Source organism: Panulirus ornatus, chromosome 68 (assembly GCF_036320965.1).
Source record: "Panulirus ornatus isolate Po-2019 chromosome 68, ASM3632096v1, whole genome shotgun sequence".
Classification (NCBI taxonomy): domain Eukaryota; kingdom Metazoa; phylum Arthropoda; class Malacostraca; order Decapoda; family Palinuridae; genus Panulirus; species Panulirus ornatus.
Genome location: NC_092291.1, coordinates 18,506,214 through 18,525,607, shown reverse-complemented (window position 1 = coordinate 18,525,607; position 19,394 = coordinate 18,506,214).

The following is a 19,394-nucleotide window of genomic DNA, read 5'->3' as shown; positions in this document are numbered from 1 at the left end:
TGGGGGGGTGAGGGTGTTCCTCACAGCATTCACGCCAGCCAGCGACGCAACCAGCGGGCGATGAAAAGTAGAAGCGAACCCGTGAAATACTTGGGAAAATATGAAAAAGAAAATCTACAAGTAAACACTGAAAGAACCCATAAAGGATTCGTGTCCAAGGAAGGTTTACGTAAGGTACACTATATTATGGATATATATATATGATAGCCCTGTATACCCAGAAGGTGATGAAAACGCTCTTAAAGAAAACGGGAAATGGTAGATTACAACTGACTCGTGTCGTATATACTCATCCTGGCGATATGAAGTGATGCAACACTGGCGACTTGGACCTGACCAGTTAAGAGTCAGGTCTTTCAGGTCGTGTTATCATACCCAAGCGTCGTACCGTCGTGTTCAGTGGTGGGTCGTATCGTCGTGTTCATGGGTCGTACCATCGTCGTGCTCAATGGCCATACCATCATTTTGGTTAACAACATAGTGTGATAATCACCAACACCTCAGTTCCCGTAAGGTTGCGCGTCACAGGGGCTGATCACACCCCTATGGCCTTAAAGACTACGATATGATGATGCGCCACTTGCTGGGGTCCAAGATGGTGTTGCCCTGACGAGCTGTGGTCGATGTTTGCTACCGTTGTGCGATGGTGGGTATTGCCTCATTGTCATTCTGCAATGGCTCGGGTTCGGTAATTACTCCCTCGCCTACCTCCCGTCGGTCATCAGATGTAGAGTTTACCAGGGCAGATAATGCTGTTGATGTAGAGTTACTAGGGCAGATAATGCTGTTGATGTAGAGTTACTAGGGCAGATAATGCTGTTGATGTAGAGGTTACCAGGGCAGATAATGCTGTTGATGTAGAGTTACCAGGGCAGATAATGCTGTTGATGTAGAGTTTACCAGGGCAGATAATGCTGTTGATGTAGAGGTTACCAGGGCAGATAATGCTGTTGATGTAGAGGTTACCAGGGCAGATAATGCTGTTGATGTAGAGTTTACCAGGGCAGATAATGCTGTTGATGTAGAGTTTACCAGGGCAGATAATGCTGTTGATGTAGAGGTTACCAGGGCAGATAATGCTGTTGATGTAGAGGTTACCAGGGCAGATAATGCTGTTGATGTAGAGGTTACCAGGGCAGATAATGCTGTTGATGTAGAGGTTACCAGGGCAGATAATGCTGTTGATGTAGAGTTTACCAGGGCAGATAATGCTGTTGATGTAGAGTTTACCAGGGCAGATAATGCTGTTGATGTAGAGGTTACCAGGGCAGATGATGCTGTTGATGTAGAGTTTACCAGGGCAGATAATGCTGTTGATGTAGAGGTTACCAGGGCAGATAATGCTGTTGATGTAGAGGTTACCAGGGCAGATAATGCTGTTGATGTAGAGGTTACCAGGGCAGATAATGCTGTTGATGTAGAGGTTACCAGGGCAGATAATGCTGTTGATGTAGAGTTACTAGGGCAGATAATGCTGTTGATGTAGAGGTTACCAGGGCAGATAATGCTGTTGATGTAGAGGTTACCAGGGCAGATAATGCTGTTGATGTAGAGGTTACCAGGGCAGATAATGCTGTTGATGTAGAGTTTACCAGGGCAGATAATGCTGTTGATGTAGAGGTTACCAGGGCAGATGATGCTGTTGATGTAGAGGTTACCAAGGCAGATAATGCTGTTGATGTAGAGTTTACCAAGGCAGATAATGCTGTTGATGTAGAGTTACTAGGGCAGATAATGCTGTTGATGTAGAGGTTACCAGGGCAGATAATGCTGTTGATGTAGAGTTACTAGGGCAGATAATGCTGTTGATGTAGAGTTACTAGGGCAGATAATGCTGTTGATGTAGAGTTACTAGGGCAGATAATGCTGTTGATGTAGAGTTACTAGGGCAGATAATGCCGTTGGGTACTTGGAAACATTGGCCCTTATCCTGGTCCTCCATTTAACCTTACGAAGACTATTTGGAACCCGTAGAGGTGCTATACTGTTAATTACAGGTGGAGTAGCTCGACAGGACATCGTCTCAGATGAGACTTTAACTAGAAAAGCTGCTGGTGTGGGTGTGGTAACCTTCCATGCTAATTGCCTCAATGAGTTTGAATGAGTTGGGGGAGGTACTCTTGGTGTTTTGAGGGACATGACCTTGATGCTTGTGTTCTGACTGAAGGCAGAGGTTCAGAAGTGGGTGTGTTACTTGTCAACACAAAGAGATGGAAAGGCATATAGAATGAAACTGTTCCCCTGGGATGGTCGCTTCCAGAAACCTGGCCTACGCTGGGGGGAACTGCTCTCTTCCCCTGGGCTGGTCACTTCCAGGAACCTGACCTACGCTGGGAGGAACTGCTCTCTTCCCCTGGGCTGGTCACTTCCAGGAACCTGACCTACGCTGGAAGGAACTGCTCACTTCCCCTGGGCTGGTCACTTCCAGGAACCTGGCCTACTCTGGAAGGAACTGCTCTCTTCCCCTGGGCTGGTCGCTTCCAGGAACCTGACCTACGCTGGGAGGAACTGCTCTCTTCCCCTGGGCTGGTCACTTCCAGGAACCTGACCTACTCTGGAAGGAACTGCTCTCTTCCCCTGGGCTGGTCACTTCCAGGAACCTGGCCTACTCTGGAAGGAACTGCTCACTTCCCCTGGGCTGGTCACTTCCAGGAACCTGGCCTACTCTGGAAGGAACTGCTCTCTTCCCCTGGGATGGTCGCTTCCAGGAACCTGACCTACGCTGGGAGGAACTGCTCTCTTCCCCTGGGCTGGTCACTTCCCAGAAACCTGACCTACGCTGGGAGGAACTGCTGTCTTCCCCTGGGCTGGTCACTTCCAGGAACCTGACCTACGCTGGAAGGAACTGCTCTCTTCCCCTTGGGCTGGTCACTTCCAGGAACCTGACCTACGCTGGGAGGAACTGCTCTCTTCCCCTGGGCTGGTCACTTCCAGGAACCTGACCTACGCTGGAAGGAACTGCTCTCTTCCCCTTGGGCTGGTCACTTCCAGGAACCTGACCTACGCTGGGAGGAACTGCTCTCTTCCCCTGGGCTGGTCACTTCCAGGAACCTGACCTACGCTGGAAGGAACTGCTCTTTAGTTATACATTGTTGACATTCAGTATTCATTGAGCCATGTCCATGTCACTGGAGTAAGCTTTGCGGTACCTTCATGGTAGAGACCCACCTTCAGTTTCCCTCTTTTCAAGTCATATGGTAGAGACCAACCACAAGGTTCTCTCTTTAAAGCCATGTGGTAGAAACCAACCACAAGGTTCTCTCTTTAGAGCCATGTGGTAGAGACCAACCACAAGGTTCTCTCTTTAGAACCATATGGTAGAGACCAACCACATGGTTCTCTCCTTAAAGCCGTGTGGTAGAGACCAACCACAGGGTTCTCTCTTTAAAGCCATGTGGTAGAGACCAACCACAAGGTTCTCTTTTTAAAGCCATATAGTAGAGACCAACCACAAGGTTCTCTTTTTAAAGCCATATAGTAGAGACCAACCACAAGGTTCTCTCTTTAAAGCCGTGTGGTAGAGACCAACTACTAGTTTTCTTTATTACATGTAATCATCTCCTGTAGCCAAGTTCTAGACCCTTACATTCATTCCTGTAGTTTGCAGCGTGAATGAACGTAGAATTAAGTAGCCAGAGAGTTATTATTATTATTATTATTATTATTATTATTATTATTATTATTATCATTATTATTATTATCATCATTATCATTATTATTATTATTATCATTATTATTATTATTAATATCATTATAGGACTCGTTCAATGTACTATTTTGTTTCTGCCAAGAATTCCTGATTTCGCTGTGTATATATATATATATATATATATATATATATATATATATATATATATATATATATATATAGATAGATATATATATATATATATATATATATATATATATATATATATATATATATATGTGTGTGTGTGTGTGTGTGTGAGTGTAATACGTGCGCATTACGACTGGCTGTATTTTACATTAGCATGATAAAGGCAGTAAAAATTAAAATGTTTCAATCAAATGTTTAAATGTTTGTTTGAATTTAAACGTCGTCGGATTTAGTAGCGTTCATGTTTATCATTCTCTCTCTCTCTCTCTCTCTCTCTCTCTCTCTCTCTCTCTCTCTCTCTCTCTCTCTCTCTCTCTCTCTCTCTCTCTCTCTCTCAGTAAATGGTGTCATTACGGGCTCACAGGACTGTTCAAACCGTAGAGAATAAAGCTCTTACGTCCGGTGAATCGTGCATTTCGAGATCATCATCATCACATCATAATGAATTGATGTCTCAGCAGGGGAGAAGCAGAGTCCGTTCCCAGGACCACAGTGCCCCCAGAGAGCTGACTTCAGGGGTGGGGCCACAGTTCCCCCAGAGAACTGACATCAGGGCAGGACCACAGTGCCCCCAGAGAACTGACTTCAGGGGTGGGGCCACAGTTCCCCCAGAGAACTGACTTCAGGGCAGGACCACAGTGCCCCCAGAGAACTGACATCAGGGCAGGACCACAGTGCCCCCAGAGAACTGACTTCAGGGCAGGACCACAGTGCCCCCAGAGAACTGACTTCAGGGCAGGACCACAGTGCCCCCAGAGAACTGACTTCAGGGCAGGACCACAGTGCCCCCAGAGAACTGACCTCAGGGCAGGACCACAGTGCCCCCAGAGAACTGACCTCAGGGCAGGACCACAGTGCCCCCAGAGAACTGACTTCAGAGCTGGACCACACTACCCAAGGGAGAGAGAGGGAGAGAGAGAGTCAACTCGGCATCCCAGAACTGACACGAAAAATTATGCCAGTCTCACATCCCAGACCCTCTAGCTTATCTGCTCTCTCTCTCTCTCTCTCTCTCTCTCTCTCTCTCTCTCTCTCTCTCTCTCTCTCTCTCTCTCTCTCTCTCTCTCTCTCTCTCAAGACACTTAGACTCTATCAAATTATAAACTACGATTGCCTTGTTGCTACCCCGCCGCTCCCTCCCAACCCCTCAACCCCCCCCCTCTCTCTCTCTCTCTCTCTCTCTCTCTCTCTCTCTCTCTTGCTCTCCCCAGCCCATTTTGGGATTACGAGGCCCCAAGGGCTCTTAAAGCCCTCCGCTACCCTCCCTACCACCCCTGCGCGAGCCCCTTCCGCCCACCCCCAGCCAGCCAGCCAGGACCCCTTCTCTCCACCTCTCCATAAACAGAGGGCGCGGGATTTCTCTAGGTGTATCGGCAAAATTACCGCCATAACTCTGCCTTGGCATCTCTTATAACTATGAATATAAATTGCTCCCCCCAGTCCCTTAGAGTCACCCCGAACACCTCTGGGGCGAGGGGGGAGAGGCGAGAAGACAGGAAGAAGATGGGAGACGAGCACATAAGGAAGGACAGAAGAAAACAGAGGACCTGATGGTCTAGGATGGGGTTGGATGCTGGAGGACAGTAAATAGCATCCTAAGTGTGTGTGTGATCAGCGAGAGATGCGGGCGGGATAAGAGAGCAGAAGGCTCTCCTGCCCCACCTCACCGCTCCCTCTGGCTCAACGCCCGACAGAGAGAAGAAGAAATGAGGAGGACCATTGAGTATGTAGAGAGTTTACGACCGTGGGAATGTCATAGGAAAGTATGTGTTAGAATGCCATCCTACCCCGATCTCGAAGTGGGGATCTTGAAGCGGGGTTCTTCGCGAAGGGGATTTGAAAACCTAAGAAACAAAAAAGATTTGAAGATTGACAGGAATATGTAACGAGCATGGATATCATAGAAGCATCTGTCTAGCTTTGATTGAAAAGGAACTTGACAGCTGTACACCTGGAAAGCATTACCCCCACATCAGCATCAGGTTACCTTCCTTTTAATTGCACACCGTAATTTATAGTACTTGATTCCACACAATTATTCATGGTATTTAACGTGATGGAGTTAGAATGTGTGAAGTTCGTCGTAATCAGTAATGTTATTGATGATATATTATAAAATCGACACGTTTTTAAAAGAAATTGTTTCAGATCGCCTCATCGTGTGCTGGGCGGATATGAGGTGGCTCTGATTAACCAGCTGAAAACAGAATTCAATCTGTGTGTATCAGCTGCTGAAGTGGGAGCGGTTCAGGAGGAAAGAGAAGAAGACTGGCTGAGGGAGGGGGGTAGCAGCCAGCAGGCCACTGGACCAATGCCCGCGCGAGCCGTCGTAGCTGTCTGTAACTTCCCTACATCACACTGCTCCTGGTGTCACTTACATACACGATGTACACAAAGAAAATGCTAACTTGATAACTGACTACAATATATGTAACTGAATTAAGTTTTTCGGATTTTTGGTCTATCATAATTATTGTTATTATTGATTATTATTATAATTATTATTGTTGTTATTATTATTATTGTTATTATCATTATTATTTTTGTTATCATTATTTTCATACATATTCGCCATTTCCCGCGTTAGCGAGGTAGCATTTAGAACGGAGGACTGAGCCTTAGAGGGAATACCCTCACTTGGCCCTGAATAAGGTGTTCAGTCTTTCTTCGAATGGTAGTTACAATATAACGGTGACGGCTTTGTTAACCCCGCCAGTCGATAGTTCTCAAGCCCCGATCACCAGCCACAGCGCTGGGGGGGTTGGTCAAATACGTCCTGGATGACCCGTTAGTGCAGTGTGTGGGGACAAGGTGAGGAGGATTAGGGAAGGCGGCGGTTAGTAGGGCACAGCCGGGAGGTTGTGTGAAGGATTAGGTTCAGTGTGGGTGACTCAACACGGTAGGGAGTGGGTGGTATGAGAAATATCAGGGTAGGCAATAGATAAGATACGCGCGGGAATATCTATGATGTATGGGCGGGCGAGCGGGCGGGCGGGCGATGATGAAGGTGCACGGTGTAAAAATGATTGAGCTGGTGTGCGGGCGATAGATCTAGGTGCAGCAGGGTGGCCCGTTGAATGGATTGCAAGGCGATAAATAAGGTGTTAAGTTTAGGCGATATTTAAGGTGTGGGTTTAGAATCAGAGAGTCGCACGATTCATTGTTGATATGGTGTCGGGCGGGCGATAGCGATAGTGCCAGATAGCCGGAGGGACTTAGATGCAGAGGTGGGTGATGTATGCAGGGTGGAGGTGAGGTAGGGTGTACGAACGACTACTGATGGGCAAGATATGGCGATATCGAAGGTGCTAAATAGATGGGTGATATAGATAGCGATAGATTAAGATCCTGAACACTCAGAAGGGGGAGATGATTGATGTACAGTGAGGTCTAGAATCGACACGTTAAGCAAGGCAGGCATTGTGGGAGGGGCGAGGTGGAGGATGTATGAGGGGGCCGGGTTCAGAGTTCTGGGGTGAGGGAATCTGGTGAGAAGGAGGAGGAGGAGGAGGGTGAGCGATGTACACCGTGCTAGGTGTGTGAGGAGTGAGTGAGGTGACGGAGCGGAGGAAAGCTGCAACGCATACCGGAGGACAGTCGGGGTAGGGAGTGTACGGCTGAAGTGAGACGTAAGTGAAGGATTATCTAGAGACACTTTACGTAGACGTAACTTGAGGAGTAACCGTGGTAAACTGACGTAACTACAGTGGTTATCCATGTAAACTTGACGTATGTGCACTGATTATCCAGGCAAAGTAACGTAACCGGTGATTATCCAGGTAAATTGTCGTAAATTTACGTGTTATCCCGGAGCTGGCTGACGTCAGTATGTTCACCGTTAATGGAAACCTGAAGATAAATTCGAATCCCTTACCAACCAACCGGCGGTTTCAGGTGCCAGGCTGTAGTGAGTGTGTGTGTGTGTGTGTCGGAGGCAGACCCCCGCTCGCCCGCAGGCCATCCATTACCAACTACTGCGCCGTCTTCAGACTCTCTCTTGGCCTCCTCCTCTTCCTCCTCCTCCTCTTATTCCTCCTCCTCCTCCTTCCTCCTTGAAGCCGTGTTAAGAAGACCCTTTGAGGAATACTTCTTAAGAAAACCCACTGGCGCCCTTGTCCTAGCGAAGACCTTCCTGCCTGCCTCCTCTGATCTTACAGGCACAAGATAGGATGCAAGAAGTGCTACCGCCGCGGGCGGGGGGGCGTCGTTACCATCTCTGTCGGGTCGCGCGGAGCCTGCAAGGGAGTCGGCCCGGCGGCTCTCGGGGAGACGGGCGTTGAGGGAACGAGAGAGGTGAGAAAGTCAAGACGGATGCGGAAGGAGTTCCTCCTGCAGGCGCCCTGGGCCAGCCACACTCACACCGGCGACACTACCGCGCCACTCCCTGCAGCTTCTTAGAAATCTAGCGGGCGTACGCGCACACACACACACACACACCGCTGCTGATGGTGGTGTCGTTGGTGGCGGTGTTGGTGGTGGTGGGGATGCTGCTGGCGCCTGTGGTGGAGGTGGTGGTGTTGGGGAGTTTTTATGCTCGATGTGCTGCAGTGATCGATGGTGTTGCCTCATCCACCCACCTAGAAAACTGCTGCGGGAGATGAGACGGGAGGAGGAGGAGGAGGAGGAGGAAGAGGAAGAAGAGCAGGAGCCTCACGGAGGCGTTGCAGCGGTCCGGGACGCTAGAGTGTACGTCCGACGTGGTCGCGACGGTCGTGTTCGTGCGGTTGCGAGGCGTATACAACGGCATGCGAGATGGATGGTGGAATGACTCGGTAGCTGCTCTCTCTCTCTCTCTCTCTCTCTCTCTCTCTCTCTCTCTCTCTCTCTCTCTCTCTCTCTCTCTCTCTCTCTAAGTCCGGCCTTCACGACGACGTAGAACGATCTACCTCTAAAACCGTGAAAACAGTCCCCTCCCCCCACAATAGCCTCGTACGAGCCCACGCACGTCCTGGCGATGACGGAGGGCAGCGCACACACGCACACACACACACATACACACCTCCTACCCAGCCCACCTCAGCGACCGCGCACCCACCCCTAAAAATAATCAGGAACTGTTCACGTACGTGTATACAGTGTGTTGATGGCCTTCTATAGACGTACCTAGGAAGGACGGCGAGTTATTTTGTCGCTTAAAAAAGGAAAAAATATATATATATATTTGTGACAGACTCTGGTTATAGTATGGGAGTCGGGGAGGTTATAGAAACCTGTGGGATGTCCATTACAGAATTTGACACCATTTATAACCGCGGTGCTTTTATTTCTTACTATTTTTGGCGGTTTTCCAGCGCTGGGAGCACTTACAGATTTTATTTCGGTTTCTGTGGCCAAATTTCGTCGTCAATGAATTTATTACTTTACACAGAACTGAATACATGTATACATATATACATTTGAATTTATATATATATATATATATATATATATATATATATATATATATATATATATATATATATATATATATATAAGATTTGAATATCATTTATCCACCATAATGCTGTTTATTCTAGACAATAAACAATGAATGATTTTTGCCAGTGAATTCATGTGTCATAAGCCTAATCTGCTTAGGGTGTTTTGTTTATATTAGCGACACTGGCCGCGAACGGCAGTATGACCGCTGGACACCCAAACTTTGGAGCCCCTGCAACTGAACGGTGCGCAGACCTAAAGCCTTCTGAGAGAGAGAGAGAGAGAGAGAGAGAGAGAGAGAGAGAGAGAGAGAGAGAGAGAGAGAGAGGATGATCCCTCGACGTGAATGGAGTGTGTATACAGCAGTTATTACCGACTTAACCTATAGCCAAACAGGTAGAATATAGAGTTAACTCCCTCGACACTATATATCAAAGGTACTTCAATACCGACATTGCTCATCATGTCTACTTCAATTCCACATCATCCCCAAAAGAGGTTAGAAGACAGTGTCTCTCATCACCATTATTTTTACAACGTTCATTAGGGAGCCATTAATGGTATTTATTTACAAAAAGGAAAATTAAATAAAAGACTTTCGTTGCGTCCAATCGAATGGACGATAGGTCCCAGGCAGCCGGGCCATGTATCACCCCTACGGTTATTTAGCGGTTTTAGCGAACACATACGTCGCTTATTTTTCGCTGGTTTATAACAGTGAGATGGGGAGAGCTAACTGGTCTGACTGCCGTGCATTGGTGCATTAATGCCGCCCCACTATACAGCTAGAGTTGATTAAAATTCCATCATGTATGCGTTCCACTATCACTGCAATATATATATATATATATATATATATATATATATATATATATATATATATATATATATATATATATATATATATATACATATATACATATATATATATATATATGTATATATGTATATATATATATATATATATATATATATATATATATATATATATATATATGATAACTTTGCGTTCTCCTTGCGACTTGCGACTCCTTTGAGGCAAGAATGTTTGTGTCATAGCCTTCTTTGAAGGTGGCTTCTCTCTCTCTCTCTCTCTCTCTCTCTCTCTCTCTCTCACACACAGGAAACACCACCTGGTCCACACATCCTATACCACTCCTGGGGCTACAGTGTCCTTGCCTCCATTTAGATTTGTTGTGCATACCGCCACTCTCTCAATCATCCTCTCATACACCTTATTCATTGTTGTCCCCCTTGACCTCATACAGCGGCGATGTGCATGCATTTTGCCAGTCTTCAAGCGCAGACATCGATGAGTGTGACTACCCAGTTCACAAAACTCATCCTATTCTTTAGAATTGATCTGCAGTCCTATCTACTTCTTCTTCTTTGCCACACTCCATCTTGCGAAATACTTTGAAAACCTCCTCTCTTTTCACCGTAAAATTCGTCATGACTTTATTACGCCGCGTATCTAATGCATTCACCAATCATTCAGGATACTCGCTTCATATCTTCCTCACATAACTCATGAGTCTTACCATTTTCCCCACTTGCTCACTTTACTCTTGCACCTGTCCATTCTCTTGTCTTACCCTTATTTACCCCCTCCAAATTATTTTCCTATTTTATCTGAAGTGGATCAGTAGTCTTTCACCTCATCTCTCGTTTACACTTTTTTTTCTAGCCCTTGCACCTTGCTCTGGACATCCTGTTGCGTTCTCTTGTACTCTTCCCAGTAGCTTGCACTTCTATGTACTCCTGCAGGTACCTTACATACAACTCTTGTTTTCTCTCTCTCACTAACATTCTGACTTCCTCATCCCACCACTCACTACCCTGTCTCATAGATCCGCATCCCTCCTTCCACATGCCACACACACTTCACCCACGCTATTAATTACTGCTTCTCTAAATCCCTTCCACTCCTCTTCGACTCCACAAGTTACACTTCCCTTAAGCTATACCTCACTCACTCACTCTCCTTTGTTATCTCAGCACACAGGCCTCTCTCTCAGACTCGCTCACTCTCACCCCTTCCTTCACACATATGTCATTTTCTCTTTTCCGGAGACCCACCACAAACTTAAAACACTTATCTCGACCGAAGAGTGACCAGGCAGGCATTCCACCTGCTGACCCTCTCAGCAAATCCACATCCAACAATTTCTCCTTTGCACGCCTGGGCGATAAACATACAAGTCATTGAAGCCTCTTAACCTCAAACCCAGTCACTCACGAATATAAATGTAATGCATTTTTTTTTTTTACTTCTTTTTTTTTAGACAATATATCGTCGATCGCTATCCCTCACCCAGCACACAACTCGACAATTTTTTTTTTCTCTCCCGTTCTAATTTACAACGGGGACCCCTGCCCCTCAGTTATACGCTCAATCACCACATGACGCACTCTTGCATTCAGCTCCCCCCACCCCTAACACCCGTGCGTCAAAACTGCCACTGCATTCACTCACTTCCTCCCAAAAATGCACTCCTTTCAAATTCACTTCTCTCACGACTGGGTGTACAAGCACTCTCATCCATCTCGTGTACCCTACTTTCTCTCAGACCCACAAACATCTTGACCTCACCTTTTTTTTTTTTCTTTTCTTTTTTTCAACTTTCACACACATCCACCCTCCCCCAACATCTTCTTCGGCAGAAGTGCCACCTTTCCTTTTTACTCCTTCCACTAACCCCGGAGGTCACCCTTTTCATATTCCACAAACAATTCATCCTCCCTTCCCCTTCAGCTTGGTTTTCATTCAGTCAGAACATCCAGGTTCTCACATCTCGAGCATTGTACACACAGACACACACACACACACACACACACACACACACACACACACACACACACACATACACACACACACACACACACACACACATACACACACACACACACACACACACACACACACCTCTTCTTTTCAACCTGGTTACAAATGATGAATATTCAGACGTCCCCAGCCCGAACCTCCTCGGACAAGTCCGCTTTTGGCTCCTCTTTCTGTTCTTGTAATTGGCAAGTCAGAAATACAAGAAGGGGGAGGGTGTCCAGTAGGGAGGGGGTGTCCCCCCCCCCCTTGCTCCCGCCCTTGTTAGTCCGGCTCTTACGACACGCGAGGGAGATACGCAGGCACTTGTCTTGCTCCCACATCCCAAGGGCCGGAGGAGAGACATGTGATTTCGGAATAGAATTGTATGAGTTACGTGTCGGCCAAGTGTTATGTGAAAGATGAAGACTCGAAAGTTTGCGTTTATGGACTGAGTACCAGCAACCCACGTGTGTGTGTGTGTGTGTGTGTATGAGGAGGAGAGGGGGAAACCAGTAACCTGAGCCAGGGAAGGGAACGTGACATGCACTGCGGATCTGGCGTAGTGCGCTTCTCCCGACACCCAGGCTACGGTTGGACCTCATGAGTCAATGCCTGCCTGTTGATGACCTTGACCTGGAAGGTCAGGTCAAAGCCTAGGTCATCTTATCCCAGGGGTGGTGCATGTCTTGGTGCTCGAACGTCGTACCGTCCTGCTGGAGAGGTTGAAGGTACGCGTTTGTGTAGCTCGTGTTCAACAACCGCTTGGCGTAGTCGGAGGGAGTGTGGTCGGTTGACGTAGTCAGAGGGAGTGTGGTTGGTTGACGTAGTCGGAGGGAGTGTGGTTGGTTGACGTAGTCGGAGGGAGTGTGGTCGGCTGACATAGTTGGAGTGTCGTCGGTTGACGTAGTTGGAGGGAGTGTCGTCGGTTGAAGTAGTCGGGAGTGTCGTTCGGAGCGGGTCAGGCCGGAGGGAGAGGAGGAGCCCTCTGCTTTACTCCCTCTCCTCATCTGTGAGCTGGCTGGGGTGGTGGGACGACTCAAGACACCACCATCACTGCAGCAGGTAAACTTGTCACAGAGAAGCAGGTCTTGTGTTACCTGGCTCTGCCGTGGTGAAGGGCGCGCCGGGGAGGGGGAAGCCTGGCTGCCACACAGTGCCACATTGCACCACCACCAACGCTGACACTCCGGCAACCACCACACCACACCACAGCTGGTGTGGCCCAGGCTCTCTGCCACTGTGTGGGGGGCGGATGTTTATGCATGTATGTGTGTGTGTGTGTCTGTGTCTGTGCGTGTGTGTGTAAGTGAGTATAAGAGTGGAGTAGACGAGACATAGACCTTGAGGAGTATCTTTTTCATATAACATCCCCGTACGTATAGATATCTATATCTAATCGTCATAAGAAAAAAAACAGTTGACCTAACTTTTTTCCCATGCGAGTTTCGTGACCTCTCTTGACTGATGCCGTGGGTTCATTAAGTACTGCAGCTCAACACGTGAAAAGAAGTATGTACTTGATATGCTTAATAATACATGCTATGGAATTATGTACTTGATATGCTTAATAATACATGCCATGGAATTATGTACTTGATATGCTTAATAATACATGCCATGGAATCCAGCATACAGTAATAAAAGCAGTTTTTTTTTTCAATCTATTTTCGGCTCTTGAGTATTATAGTTTGAATGATTTATGGTTTCGATAGATGAAACAAAAAGGGTATCCCATGGACTTCAAACTTTGTATGTTTTTAATGAGTTGTTCTTGTGTGTGTGTGTGAGTGTGTCCACCTTGCTCTGGGTCAGGCAAAGACGGAGAAACGTGTCCTTGGTATTTGACGCGTGTATGGCGCCAGCGCTTGCAGACTGCTTCCACGCTACGCTTCTTCCTGCGTCTTGCTCAGTTGCTTGCTCCATGTATGAGGGAAAATACAGGACAAGCGCAAGCGGCAAGCAGAGCGACATAAGAGGGTGTGGGGGAGGGCGTGGTGCCTGCAAGCATGTATGAGAGGGAATACAATAGTGGCGGGCGTCGGGGACAGGGCTGCATAAGGCGAGGAACCCGGCCTCTCCACCTGCCCCCACACACACACTCACCACACCACCGCTCCTCCTCCTCCTCCTCCTCCTGCAGCAGCCAGACCCCAGCGCCTCTCGTCTTGCTGCTGCCTCCTCCCTCGCACACACACACACACACACACACACACCTCCCTCCCCACCCTCCTTCCTCCCTCCCTCCCAGCCTCCATCCCGCTCTCCCTCCGTCTCCCACCCTCCCTTCCCACCCACACTCCCTGAGGTCCCCCCCTCACTCTGTCCTCGACCCCCAGCGCTATGCATCTCTCTCTCTCTCTCTCTCTCTCTCTCTCTCTCTCTCTCTCTCTCTCTCTCTCTCTCTCTCTCTCTCTCTCTCTCTCTCTCTCTCCCCCACCACGCCGCCGCTCCCGCCGCTATTTCCCTCACCAGAAATTACCCTGAGCATCTTTACCATCGTTCTGCTAATTTCCGTCGTTAGGGCCAATCTCCTCTCCCCTCCCCTCCGCCGGCCGGCCGCCCGGGTGGCGGGAGAGAAAATAAAAAAATAAATCACCATAACTCTACTGTCGTGTGTAGTTAAGCAGAGTCCGGCCACCGTGCAGCCCCTGGGAGAGAGAGAGAGAGAGAGAGAGAGAGAGAGAGAGAGAGAGAGAGAGAGAGAGAGAGAGAGAGAGAGAGACTCAGTGACAGAGCGAGTGGTTGATGAGACTGAGTGTGAGAGACGTAGAGAAAGATCAGTTGAGACACAGTGTATGTGTGTGTGTGTGTGTGTGTGTGTGTGGCCAGATGTCGTATAGTCTGTTACGTTACAGATGTATACGTCATCGATTGCCCAAGCCCCGCCCCTCGGGGGACCATCGACCACGATATATTACATAATGAATGGGGTACGCAGCGACGTAAATTTCTCGCTTATCGTTGTTATGTGCGGAAATAATCGAACCAATATATATATATATATATATATATATATATATATATATATATATATATATATATATATATATATATATATATATGTATATATATATATATATATATATATATATATATATATATATATATATATATATATATTTATTTATTTATTTATTTATCTTTCATACTCGCCATTTCCCACGTCAGCGAGGTAGCGTTGAGAACAGAGGACTGAGCCTTAGAGAGAAAATCCTCACTTGGCCCCCTTCTCTGTTCCGTCTTTTGGAAAAGTAAAAAATGTAAAAAATGCATTCATCAGACGTGGCCTGGTGGCCTCATGTGGGAACACGAGGGTCACAATGCCTTCATCAGACGTGGCCTGGTGGCCTCCCTGTATCCACACACATGTTTGCACTGGGCGGTATACAGGGTAAGGTCATGTCCCTTTGTCTCCCCTCCTCCTGTATTATGCACGTTTGTTTAGGTCGAATTTCATTAGCCATTTCACTGACTTCAGGTGCAGCCTACTGAAGCATCGTTCCGAAATGTAGCATTTTTCACTGTTTCCTGCCCACTTTCATGTGTGTGTGTGTGTGTGTGTGTGTGTGTGTGTGTGTGTGTGTGTGTGTGTGTGTATGTGTGTGTGTGTGTGTGTGTGTGTGTCTGTGTGTGTGTAAATTTATTTTAGCATAACACACGTTACAATACAGATTATACCAAGGCTAGGCTTGACCTGTGACATTGTAGAATATGGATGTAGAATATGGATGACCTTTTGAGGGGGAAAAAAAGATAGTAAATGGAGGGAGGGTCACTTTATTAAGGAAGGGTGATTAACCATCTAATGTGAACATCCCTAGAGAAATTAGGCCACAGCGCCCGACTCCCCTTATGGGGACCCAAACCAATCCAGCAAAGTTTCCCCCTTCCCCTCCTCCTTATCGGGGGGCAGGGAGGGAGGGAGGGAAAGTAGCCGGAGCAAGTGGACATAATGGTCACCAGAGACAGAGAAATTGAGTGCGTAATTTTGATAGGGTTTCCTCGTCCACCTCTAACGCTGTGGGGTTCCCAGGTCCTAGAGCGTGCTTAGTTACGGACGAGATGGTGTTAGAAAGGTAGGGGCTAGCCCGTAGTATGGGGCTAGCACGTAGCGTGGGGTTAGCCCGAGGCGTGGGGCTGGCTCGTAGCGTGGGGTTAGCCCGTAGCGTGGGGCTGGCTCGTAGCGTGGGGTTAGCCCGGAACGTTGGGCTGGCTCGTAGCGTGGGGCTAGCTCGTAGCGTGAGGCTAGCTCGTAGCGTGGGGCTGGCTCGTAGCGTGGGGTTAGCCCGGAACATGGGATTAACTCGTAGCGTGGAGCGAGCCCGTAGTGTGGGGCTAGCTCGTAGCGCTCTCCACGGGAAAGTCTAGAGTCAGGGAAAACGAGTCAAGTGAGCGACGTGTTGTCAAGTGTTATGTGTGTGTGTGTGTGTGTGTGTGTGAGAGAGAGAGAGAGAGAGAGAGAGAGAGAGAGAGAGAGAGAGAGAGAGAGAGAGAGAGAGAGAGAGAGATGAAGAAAAGGTGTATCAGGGGAAATTGTTGGTTCTGGGGCAAGTGCTTTAGGGAGTGGGGGTTCATGAGTGCTGGAGAACTATGGGTCTGGGGGAAGTCATAAACCCTATTTTGGTCTTCAAGGGAAAAGAAAAATGAAAATGAATAAATACCATGCGTCCCTACAACCCATTTTCTATTTGAAAAAAAATAAGAAACGTTAAAAACTACAAGTAAGTAAAGCCATATGGAACTTGTATGACTTGTTTATCTTATCATATTCAATCGTGGGATAAGATTTTGACGAACTTCTTTGTGAAACAAGATTATTTTTTAAAAGTTATCTCATTTTTTGTCACTATTGCATTTCACAGTTTTTGAATTTCAGTTGATAATTTTAGGGTGAAAAATCCAGTTTATATATATATATATATATATATATATATATATATATATATATATATATATATATATATATATATATATATATATATAATATATATTATCCCTGGGGATAGGGGAGAAAGAATACTTCCCACGTATTCCCTGCGTGTCGTAGAAGGCGACTAAAAGGGGAGGGAGCGGGGGGCTGGAAATCCTCCCCTCTCAAATTTTTTTTTTAATTTTCCAAAAGAAGGAACAGAGAGGGGGCCAGGTGAGGATATTCCCTCAATGGCCCAGTCCTCTGTTCTTAACGCTACCTCGCTAACGCGGGAAATGGCGATTAGTTTGAAGATATATATATATATATATATATATATATATATATATATATATATATATATATATATATATGGGAATGAGTAAAGGCAACAGTGTGAATTGTGTGCATGTGTATATATGTATGTGTTTGTGTGTGTATATATATGTGTACATTGAGATGTATGGGTATGTATATGTGCGTGTGTGGACGTGTATGTATATACATGTGTATGGGGGTGGGTTGGGCCATTTCTTTCGTCTGTTTCCTTGCGCTACCTCGCAAACCCGGGAGACAGCGACAAAGCAAAATAGATGAATAAATAAATAAATAGATATATATATATATATATATATATATATATAAATATATATATATATATATATATATATATATATATATATATATATATATATATATATATATATATATATATTAGGAGGCGAAGGCATCGCCGCTTTAATTTGGTGCTATTGATTTTGTGTCCAAAAGGTACGTGTTCTTGCTGTCTGATACACAGTGCGACGGATACCTGATTTGCTGGACGAAGCGGAAGAGAGGCAGTTTGTTGGACAAGAAGGGAGAGAGAGGCAGTTTGGTGGACGAGAGAGAGAGAGAGAGAGAGAGAGAGAGAGAGAGAGAGAGAGAGAGAGAGAGAGAGAGAGAGTTTGGTGGACGAGAAGGGAGAGAGGCAGTTTGTTGGACGAGAAAGAAAGAGAGAGAGGCAGTTTGGTAGACGAGAAGGGAGAGAGAGGCAGTTTGTTAGACGAGAAGAGAGAGAGAGAGAGAGAGAGAGAGAGAGAGAGAGAGAGAGAGAGAGAGAGAGAGAGAGAATATAATGGACTATGTGATAAAGAAAATATTTTCATTTCGCAGAGAATAAATTAAAACAGTTTTGGTGAAGGAAACCTGCAGACGGGTCATTTGTTTTGGACGATATGTTGGACAAAGAGAAAGATAGTTTATCTCTGGTGAGAGAGAGAGAGAGAGAGAGAGAGAGAGAGAGAGAGAGAGAGAGAGAGAGAGAGAGAGAGAGAGAGAGAGAGACGTAATTCGCCAGACGAGGTTGGAAAGAGTTGACCTGTATCACGAAACAAGGCAGACCCACTCTGATAGGTTCCTCCCTCCTCCCTCGACCTAGTCTCACTAATTTGTGGAGAGATAATGTCTCTCCTGGTGAATCAGGTGGAGTGGTCTCCCCATCGCAGGGGAGATGAAGCGAGAGAGAGAGAGAGAGAGAGAGAGAGAGAGAGAGAGAGAGAGAGAGAGAGAGAGAGAGGAGAGTAAGGTAGAGTGAGAGGAGGGTTACTACAGTAAGAGGCATGGAGTGGACCAGTTTTATCTGGCGTGTTTCTTACCCTGGCCTGGCTATGTGTCCTGGCGCTTTTGCGCCCGTGATGTGATTGGCACATATGGGTTATAACTGTGGTGTTGTGTGCTGGGTTATTACTGCCTTGCTTATGACCTGAGCTGTGTTGTGGGTGATGTTTTTGGCCACTAGTTTTGGTTATATTTGACCGGTTTTGTCAAACTTTGAAGACTGTATTGGTGTCTCTTGATCAGAAGTGGGGGTTGAAATTTGAATCCTCTTCTTCAAGGAATCCTCATCGTAAACCAAGAGGTTTCACCTTTGTACTCAAGAGGGTTGAGTTATCGTACTCAGGGAGGTGTCATCGTACTTACTCACCGTGATGTCATCGTACTCAAGGAGGTGTCGTCGTACTCGAGTGTTTAAATCACTGTACTCAGGAAGGTGTCTTACGGTACTCCGATGATATACTTAGGTACTCAAATGGTTAATCTGTAGTACTTAAGTGCATCTGTCGACCTACAGATGTAGTACTTAATCGTATTCAGGGGTATAAGTGACCTACTTAAAATGGGACTGTTCGTACACAAGGGTATAAGTGTCCTACTTAAGAGGAACTATTCGTTCTCAAAAGTATATAGTGTCCTACTTAAGAGGAGCTATTCGTTCTCAAAAGTGTATAGTGTCCTACTTAAGAGGAACTATTCGTTCTCAAAAGTATAAGTGTCCTACTTAAGAGGAACTATTCGTTCTCAAAAGTATATAGTGTCCTACTTAAGAGGAACTATTCGTTCTCAAAAGTATAAGTGTCCTACTT